The 10645-nt window shown below is 30.8% G+C and overlaps 1 non-coding gene across 1 annotated transcript; it reads right to left on the minus strand.

Annotated features, from left to right (window-relative positions):
• Positions 1-5461: 5461 nt before the first annotated feature.
• LOC139878893 (small nucleolar RNA R71) lies at positions 5462-5568 on the minus strand. Its single transcript, XR_011769755.1, has one exon. It is a non-coding gene; the product is annotated as a small nucleolar RNA R71 (small nucleolar RNA).
• Positions 5569-10645: the final 5077 nt, after the last annotated feature.

Below are 10645 nucleotides of genomic sequence, written 5' to 3' on the forward strand. Positions count from 1 at the left end.
AATATGAATGTTTTTTGAAGTAATGTTGGGAACTGATGCATGAGTTAGTATAATATAATGACACTTGATCAACGTGATTATATTACAGTAAGTCATGCTGAGTTTCTAAATGGAACATGATGATTCACAGATTATAACATCATCATGTGCCATGTTACATAACTCTTTCATTCAAATTAACGTCTGAACATATCAAGAAAATATATTCTTGATAGTTCTATTCTTAGTGATTCTGGTAATTCGACAAATCAAATCGTGCCACTACGATTTCCTTCTTAGAACATTAACAATGTTCATTCTGAAGTTTATATCTGCGAATTCTGAACCATTACAAGCGGTGTTTAATCGCAAGAAGAAGAAATGAAGGGATAAAGCTCCAAAATATAAGAGAAAATATAAAGCCCAATAACAACACGGAGGTTACAAACCGTGAATATTAATACGAATAACAATATAAAGACATGGAATAATTAAGAATAGTATTACCCGAAGGTAATAGTAGGAGTAAACAGATTCTTCTGGTGGAAGATTAGAAAGAAGGATGACAGAAATGATGATTTAGAAAACATCAAGGATTAGAACGGGATTAAGCATTTCACAATTTTTTGGATGTATGGACTAAGAAAGAAAGTATAGGAATGGTGAGAATAATGAAACGGAAGAGTTTGATTTATAATGGAAAAATCAGACAGAGTAATCGAGGCAGATCACGGTATTTAATTATAGAGATCTTATTTTCCTTATTCACCGCAGAATTAAATCTTTTAGATTTTGAAGAGTATCTTTAAATCCCTTGAATTCCGGAATTCAACCAAGACAACGTCAATAGTTAAGACACACCTTATTTTCTAAATTCAATTCTGTCTACGTCAAAAGATATGACGAATCTACAGTAACTCATTTCACTCTTTCATGATAGCTTCACTCGTACCCTTCATAAAAAAAAATGTTTTATCCATATTACTCAAAGATGATAAAACTCAATTTATCAGCTCATATTCGTTAGGAAAACATATTTATTGTTAGCCATGACGACCACACTCAAATTTCGGGACGAAATTTCTTTAACGGGTAGGTACTGTGATGACCCGGCAATTTCCGACCAAATTTAAACTTGATCTTAAGCTGAACCCAACACGATAAGCAAAGCCTGTAAAGTTGAGTCTCAAAATTTTTGAACTATTTAATGAATTCATATAACCTTCGACTGTTCTCGACGATTCACGAACAACTATTTGTAAATAGATAACATATATATTTAAATAAGTATTTATAATTTGAAATATAATATTATATAATATGATTATTAGGATTTATATTGTAAAATAAATAAAATCAAAAGCGATTAATGGAAACTATATTCAAGAATATATAGATATATATAAATATGTATATAAATATTACTTGTAAATATATAATGTTATATTAAATCTATTTGTTTAAAAATATATAATATATTTGTTTTAGTAATTAACTTTGCTATTTTAAAACTGTTTATATATAGAAAGAGAATATAAATGATTTCGAGCTTAATTAGTAAACGTCAGTAATACTCGATTGACATTTTGTTAGCATTCATATAGATTTAATATGAGTTTATGATGGATTAAAATAAAAGTTGAACTGTAAATCGATTACGAAGATTTTAGAATGGTTAAAAGTATTTTTACATTTTTAAGTTTAAATATTAGTACTCCGTACATATAAATTGGAACAGAAAATAAATAATTATCAACCTTTTTGATCAAGTTTCAAACAGTTAATGAGTGAAATAATTAAATATATTTAATCTAAAAATTTGGGATTTTTAGGGACACTTTTATACGTTAACTGTTTAGCAATGGACACAATATAGCATTCCGTGACAAACTGTCGGTAACTAAATAACAAATCATTTGGATACTGTACTTAATTGATAAATTTAGTCTACTATGCGTGTTTGATTCCTACACATTTTCAAACTTGAAAGTTAATTATTATTATATTAAAATTTTGTTCTCAATTAGTTCCGTAAACTGAACCAAGACATAATATGATTGAATTTGAATTAGTGAAAGACATATATTACTATTACGAATACTGTGCACTTTATTAAAGATTATCATTGTTTTGTTTTCTAATTCCATTTATCTTCTTATATATACAAACATGTATATAGATTGATTTATCACCACATCTCCGATCACATTTCTCTTTGGTAAATCAACCATCTCCACAACCACCGGTCACCACCCATTAAACCCACCGATCATTGTCTTCATTCGATCATCCAAACCACACCTCCTACGGCTTACTCTTGATCAACTCGTCACAACCATCGACCACCTTCATTCTTCATTTAATCACCACTCTCTCTCTCTCTCTCTCTTTACCTCTCTCACACTTTGCTAAACATACTTATCCAACACCATCACCATGTTAACTGCAATTGCAACTGCACCATTGCTGCGTTTTCGTTTTCTGTCTCAACTCCAAGAACCACCATAACCCACTTAAGATTAAGCACCACCGTCACCTTCATCTCTCACCATCTCACTCTCTCTCTTCTTTCTCTTTTATTAAGTTATTATTTCGAAACACCATTAAAAACTCACATGATCATCACCGTTAACTGTAATTGGCTTGTCTCAAATCTGTTTATGTAACCAGAAAACGATGATGGTAATGCTTCGTAGTGAAGTAAGGTGAAAACAATAGTGGACGTGTTTATAACGAGATGATACTAGTTTGATGATGAAAACGAACGTGAATGATTACTGTAAGTTATTCCTGTAATTAAACCGTAAAACTTCAATCCTTGTTAGAGTATTATTAAATTCTTGGAATCCATTCGTTGTTTTTAAAAAAAATAAAAAAATAAAATAAATAAAGATCACTACTTTATTTATTGGCCGACAAAAACAATATAGACAACCCCACTTGTTTATTTCATTCGCATATTACTTCTGCTACAATTCTCTGCATTGATAAGTCTACACTTGATAAGTTAGTGGACTCCTTTTGTCAATTGGGCCGAGAACTTCTAGTTTGCCATTAGGACCAAGAGCTTTTATGTTGTTGTTGGGTAATGAAACAAGTAGTTGGAGTTTCTTGAATGTGATGAAATATAATGATGAAAATGCGAAGTTATGATCGTACTTATGTTCTCAGATGATAACAATAATTCGATTAATATGATTTGATGATTATGGTGTTAAGTAAGATGATGTGATGATCGATATGATGATAAAACGATGATGATGATATATATGTATTCCTGGTATATTTCTGTGATGATATAATAATGATGATGATGGAATGATGACATGATGATGAAGGTGTATGAAAAAGAAGATGAATATCAGTGAGGGGTTAAATACAATTTAAATGTTATATACATAATAGATATGAATGAGTGGAGAAGTGGTTTGAAGAGTGTGTTGCCTTTCGTAAGGTCCTGGGTTCGATTCCAGGCGTGTACATTTTTTTTTTAACAATAGAAGTGATATGTTGGGCCGAAGTTGGGCCAAGAGTTTAGGATTCAGTCGGGCTTCGTTGAAGTTGGGTTGAATCAAGGAATTAAAAAGGGCATATATATAATTGGGTTAAAATAAATTCAGAAAAATGAATATGGAGGAATGGTTAAGGGTGTTGTCTAGTTAGTAGGAGGTCGCGGGTTCGAGCCCTGTCTTGGGCAATTCTTTTTAGAAAAGCTTTCAAAAGGGTATACATTTTTATATTTTCATTTTTATTATTATTATTATTATTACTATTATTATTATTATCATTATTATTATTAAATGTTATGAAATTGATTATAACTTTAAATTATAGGAACTATAGATATAGATTACCAATTTAACACGATGTTATGATAAAATTTATTATTACTAACATGTTATTATTATTATCATTATATTATCAAAGTAAAGTATCATTGTATTTTAAAGTTTTCAAAGTTATTACTTTTATTAAAACTATCATTTACAGTAAAATTAATATTTTTACAGTTATAATTATTAATATCATTATTATTATCATTAATAGAATTATTAACATTATCATTTTATTAGTAATATTAAGTATTATAATTATTACCATTTTTACCACTATTAATATTATTTTGACTACTATTATAATTAATATACAAATGATATATATATATATATATATATATATATGTGTGTGTGTGTGTGTGTGTGTGTGTGTGTGTGTGTGTGTGTGTTCAATTACAACTATGAATATTAATAAATATATAAATGATATAGGTTCGTGAATCGAAGGCCAACCCTGCATTTCTCAATGTCGTCATATGTATTTTTACTACAAAATACAGTATAGTGAGTTTCATTTGCTCCCTTTTTAAATGCTTTTGCAATATATATTTTTGGGACTGAGAATACATGCGCAATTTTTATAAATGTTTTACAAAATAGACACAAGTAATCGAAACTACATTATATGGTTGAATTATCGAAATCGAATATGCCCCTTTTTATTAAGTCTGGTAATGTAAGAATTAGGGAACAGACACCCTAATTGACGCGAACTCTAAAGATAGATCTATCGGGCCCAACAAGCCCCATCCAAAGTACCTGATGCTTTAGTACTTCGAAATTTATATCATGTCCGAAGGAGGATCCCGGAATGATGGGGATATTCTTATATGCATATTGTGAATCTCGGTTACCAGGTGTTCAATCCATATGAATGATATTTTGTCTCTATGCATGGGACGTATGTTTATGAGAAATGGAAATATGAAATCTTGTGGTCTATTAAAATTATGAAATGATTATTTATGTTAAACTAATGAACTCACCAACCTTTTGGTTGACACTTTAAAGCATGTTTATTCTCAGGTACGAAAGAAATCTTCCGCTGTGCATTTGCTCATATTAGAGATATTATTGGAGTCATTCATGACATATTTCAAAAGACGTTGCATTCGAGTCGTCGAGTTCATCAAGATTATTATTAAATCAAATATAGTTAGACGTATTATGAAATGGTATGCATGTCGTCAACTTTTGATGTAAATGAAAGTTTGTCTTTTAAAAACGAATGCAATGTTTGTAAAATGTATCATATAGAGGTCAAGTACCTCACGATGTAACCAACTATTGTGAATCGTTTATAATCAATATGGACTTCGTCCGAATGGTTTAGGACGGGTTCTCACACAATTGAAGCGGATAATTGGAAGATCGAGGGTAACTTTTTCACGTTGATCAAGGATACATACTTTCATGGGTTGATAGATGAAAATCCGTTCGAACATATTGAATACTTTAATGATCTTTGTGATATTTACAAAACCAAAAACGTCACCGATGACACCTTTAAACTAAGGGCATTCCCCTTCACGCTTCAAGGAGATGCAAAAGCTTGGATGCGAAGTTTACCATCCGAATCCTTAAGGTCTTTTCAAGAATTAACAAACGAGTTTATCAACCATTTCTTTCAACCATCAAAAGTAGAGCGGCTTATAATGGAGATTAATGGGTTCACACAACGGAGTGACGAGAGTTTGTATGATGCATGGGTACAATTCAAGAAGCTACTAAGAGCTTGCCCACCGCATGGTTTGACGAAGAAGGAGTATATCAACACATTCTATCGAGGTTGTAATATGTTAACAAATCGATATCTTGATTCTTCATCCAGTGGGGTATTTATGTACAAATCACCAAATGCGGCCGAAATTATGCTAGAAGATATCTCGGTCAACACATATGAATGGGCACCTTCACCGCAAGATTTAGCAAGGATGAATGTAGCACAAGTCGAGAGTGAAAATGGACAAGTGATGCTTGCAACAATTTCAAACATTCGGGAAAGAATTGAAGAAGATTCAATAAACGGTAGTTGCAATGCAAGTAGGTTGTCAATGATGCGAGGGTCCACATCTCACAAAGAATTATCCTCAAATAACTCAATGCAATCATGTTTATCTAGATGATATTCCCATGAATTCAGATGCTCATGTGAACTACGTGAGTAATCAAAACTATCAACAGGGAGGAACATCTAATCAAAGTGTGACGACCCGAAAATTTTCGACCAAATTTAAACTTAATCTTTATATGATTTCGACACCATAAGCAAAGTCTGTAATATTGATTCTCAAAATTTTTGAACTAATGTTATATATTCAGTTAACCTTTGACTATTGACCGACGATTCATGAACATCTATTTGTAAATAGATATATATATATATATATAAATATATATATATATATATATATATATACAATAAGTTGGAATATTAAGTAATCATAAATAACTTGCAATGCGTATTTAAAAACTGATTTATGTATATTAAATAAAGATATATACATATATATAATTTCAAGTTATTTAGTAAACGATAGTAACATTCGTTTATTGATTCGATTGATATTTAGATAAGTTAACTAAAACATTTAAGATGAACAAGTAAAATACTATTTGTTACAGTAAAACACTATTTACTACAGTAAAAACAACTTGCTACAGTAAAACACTATTTACTACAGTAAAAATGACTTTGCTACAATAAATACTGTTTGCTACAGTAAAACACTATTTGCTACAGTAAACACTAATTTGCTACAGTAACACTATTTGCTACAGTGAATAATATGTCGACAAACAAGAAAACAAAACATATTGGGTACGTACCAGCTGGCCATGCGATCGCATGGTAAATGGGCATGAAACCCATGCGATCGCATGGGTGAAGAAATCAGCAAACATCTATAAATTGCGGAGTCGTGCACTGGTTACACACACACACACACATATATATTTCTATCTATATTACTCTGTATGTTATTTATTTTATTTAAATTATTAATATTATTATTATTACTAAGATTAATATTATTATTAATCTTATAGTTAGGAGTATTATTATTATTATTCATACATAAAATACTACGTCGAGGTTCTGCTCGCGTGTTTATGAACTGGGTTTTCAAATGGGTTAGAGCTAAGGAAATTACGGGTTATAGCTATGGAGGTTATGGGTAATGTTCGGGGGTATGCTTGTGAGGTCAATCTAGTGTTTATCATCTTCGTTGCGTCTACGTACTTTCCTACAATATTGAATCACAATATTGATACGTGAGCATTCATATCTTATCTTTTATATATTAATAGTGTATCCATGTCTAGTGCTCGAGTATATATGTTTATGCATGCTTGTATGCTTTAATTTTGTCGTTAGATAGTTTATGATGAATCACGAATTTGATACATATGCTACTGATATATATGCATGTTTTTGGAAAGCTGGCGAAAAATTATTAATTTTTCATTTAGAAATCGCGTGATTTCGATGAACGGATTAAAAGATATGGTCAACTGAATTATGGTTAACGTTAATTGAAATTGTGTTTGAAACTGTAAATTAATATTTAAACAACTTGTCTATGAGATTAATAAATTGGATTTTCAAATATTACTAATCGAGTAAATGAATTTCTATATAAAACACGTCTCGTCTTGTTGAACAATTGTCAAAGTTGACTGTCTTATCATGTTTTAAAGCTTTATAAACACTATAATCTGATTTTACAAGTATTGGAAAGCTATGTGAAATAATAAAATATTTTCGATTGCCATGATTATTCAAATATAATATAGCTCCTGAAATAAATGATATTTTGAGTTTGATAAACTATAAATTCGTTCAATTATCAAGACTTATACTATGATAATAAACATGTACAGATTTAAAGATCATATTGGGTCAGGTTGACTTTTGAGATGACTTTTGTTAACTTTTGCATGTTGGTCTCGAGCATTAGGATTATGATACACTATGACCCGACCTAGCTTGTTAAACATTTATCGACCAACATATATTCTCTAGGTTGAGATCTACGGTTATTTTGCATTCCGAGTTTCGGTCACATTTCGGTGAATGACCTTATGTGCTTCTAAGGTGAGTTTCATTTGCTCCCATTTTAATTGCTTTTGCAATCTATATTTTTGGGCTGAGAATACATGCACTTTATTTTAAACGCAATGGATACAAGTACATACTAAATTCTACACCGAGTTTGAATCGAAAATCCCTTAGCTTTGGTAACTAGTAACTGCCGGTTATAAGAACTGGTGGGCGCGAGTAGTTATATATGGATCCATAGGGCTTGACATCCCCGTCTGTTCCAAGTATAGAAATCCTAGCCTGAACTATAAAACAGACGTATGCTATTTGAGTTTAGTACACGTTGGATTGCGTGTATTATACATGTTGGTTGCGTGTATGTTAAAACAGGGGTCCTTATTATAACGTTAAAGTTTAGTTACCAGGGTTCTCAATTTCGTAGAATCTTTTGATAAACGTTTCGGATGAAACAACTGAAATCTTGTAATCCATCTTTATATACAGATTATGCGCAACATTAAAACTAGGAACTCACCAACCTTTATGTTGACACTTTTAAGCATGTTTATTCTCAGGTTCCTAGAAGTCTTCCGCTGTTTGCTTATACGTTATACAAGCTATGTGCATGGAGTCATACATGCTTTATTCGAGAAAACTTTGCATTCACAAAATCATCACCATGTATCTTATTTGACTGTATTGTCAACGGATGTATTGTTAAAAAATATTATATACGGTGATTGTCTATACGTAGAAATCATCAGATGTCGAAAACCTTGGATTTATATATTCATTTATGGTGTGCCTTTTCAAAAGAATGGAATGTTTACAAAACGTATAATATAGAGGTCAAAACCTCACTATGAAATCAATGAATGATGTATTCGTCCAAGTGGATTCAGATGGGTCACCACAGTTGGCATCAGAGCTTGAGGTCATAGGGAACCAGAATTTGCATTAGTGTGTTTAACTGGTAATTGTTAGGATGCATTAGTGAGTCTGGACTATGACCGTATCTATTTTTACCGAGTTTTGTTTACCATTTATTGTTGGAAATTACTTGCTTATCATTCCTAAGTCTAGACATGTCTTACTTCATTTACTGCATAGATAGTGTATCGACAAAATTCATATCTTAGCGTATCTGTTACTTTAAACTTTTCCTGTCATCTTTCGAAAATTTCTCCGTAATTTATGGAATTTTGTTATTATATATACATATGTAAATTATGTATTGAAGAATACCAATGATGATGTAGCGTGAGGGTACGAAATAGTATTATTTTTAATACAAAATACTACAAAATATGACACAAGTTTTATTAATTTACGGATGGGATATACCTAAACCTTGCTACAACACTATAGGCAGTGTACCTAATCGTAGAGTAGTGTAGTTTTTAGTAAGTCCGGTTCGTTCCACAGGGAGCTGGTGATACTTACTATATTTTTAACTATATTTATACAAAATATATATAATTATATAAGTAGTAATATTATTATAAAAGGGGGGTTTTACCGTTTAATGACCGGTTTGTCGATTCTATATTTTAAGCGTAAAGATAAATGACGATAATTAAAGTGCGTAAAATAATGACAATAAATAAAATGACAGTAAATAAAATTGCGAGTAATAAAATGACAGTAAATAAAGATACGATGAGAAATATAATAAAAGAATTATGCTTATTTAAACTTCCGTAATCATGATGTTTGACGTGTTGATTTTAATTTATTACCATGGGTTAATTGTCCTTTGTCCTGGTTTATTTGATACGTCTATCTGGTTTTTGTCCATAATAGTCCATCGGTCATAAATATAAAGTGCGAGTATCCTCGTCAAATTACCCTTATACCCGAAGTCAAATATTCCAACTGATTAAGGATTTAAACTATGACGCAGTTATCACTTCTGTCAACAATTACACCAGTTATCAATGTATGTAATCCACCCCTGTTTTAATTAGTTTATGAATATTAATTCATCCACTTGATCAGAATGAATAATCAATTACCCAACCCAATTGATTAATTAAATGATTATAACAGATTCCATATGAACGTCACTAAATAGGACAACCATAATCATTATTAATTATTAGGTTAATTAATTTGAAGATAGGTTCGACAGACTCCAATGATTTGTCACTCAATTAGACAATACCCCCCATCTATTAATAGTCAATAATCCAATTTCCACAAGTGTCGGTCTTTTGCCCAAACCTTAATTATGGTCCAAAGTTCAATAACCCAATTTTAGTAATTAGCCCAACATCATGAGTACTTCATTTTAAATAAGCATAATAACGACTTAGCTACGAGACATTAATGTAAAAAGGTTGAACATAACTTACAATGATTAAAAATAGCGTAGCGTTACACGGACAGAATTTCGACTTACACACTCAAACGATCTCTATCATAAATCTTATTATTATCATAATTTAAAATTAAAATTAAGATTATTGTTATATCTTATTAAGTTAACATTATGATAGAGATATAGATATTGATAATTGATATAGATATTTGATTGATAAAAAAAAGATCGGAAAAAATTCTTCCTCCCCCTCATCGTTACATAGATCGTTCCTTTTATAGGCCAAATTATAAATTGAATTTTCATTTACGACCCCTGAACTATGCTCAATTAACAACTTTTTATTATTTAATATTATTCTTATTATGATTTATTTAAATATTATATTTTATTCTTGTGCATAGTTGACTCGTAATTTTTACACCGTTGCGTCGAGCGTTGAGAGTTGGTTCATGTCCTGGTTCCGGA

This window comes from Rutidosis leptorrhynchoides, chromosome 11, assembly GCF_046630445.1.
Source record: "Rutidosis leptorrhynchoides isolate AG116_Rl617_1_P2 chromosome 11, CSIRO_AGI_Rlap_v1, whole genome shotgun sequence".
Classification (NCBI taxonomy): Eukaryota; Viridiplantae; Streptophyta; class Magnoliopsida; order Asterales; family Asteraceae; genus Rutidosis; species Rutidosis leptorrhynchoides.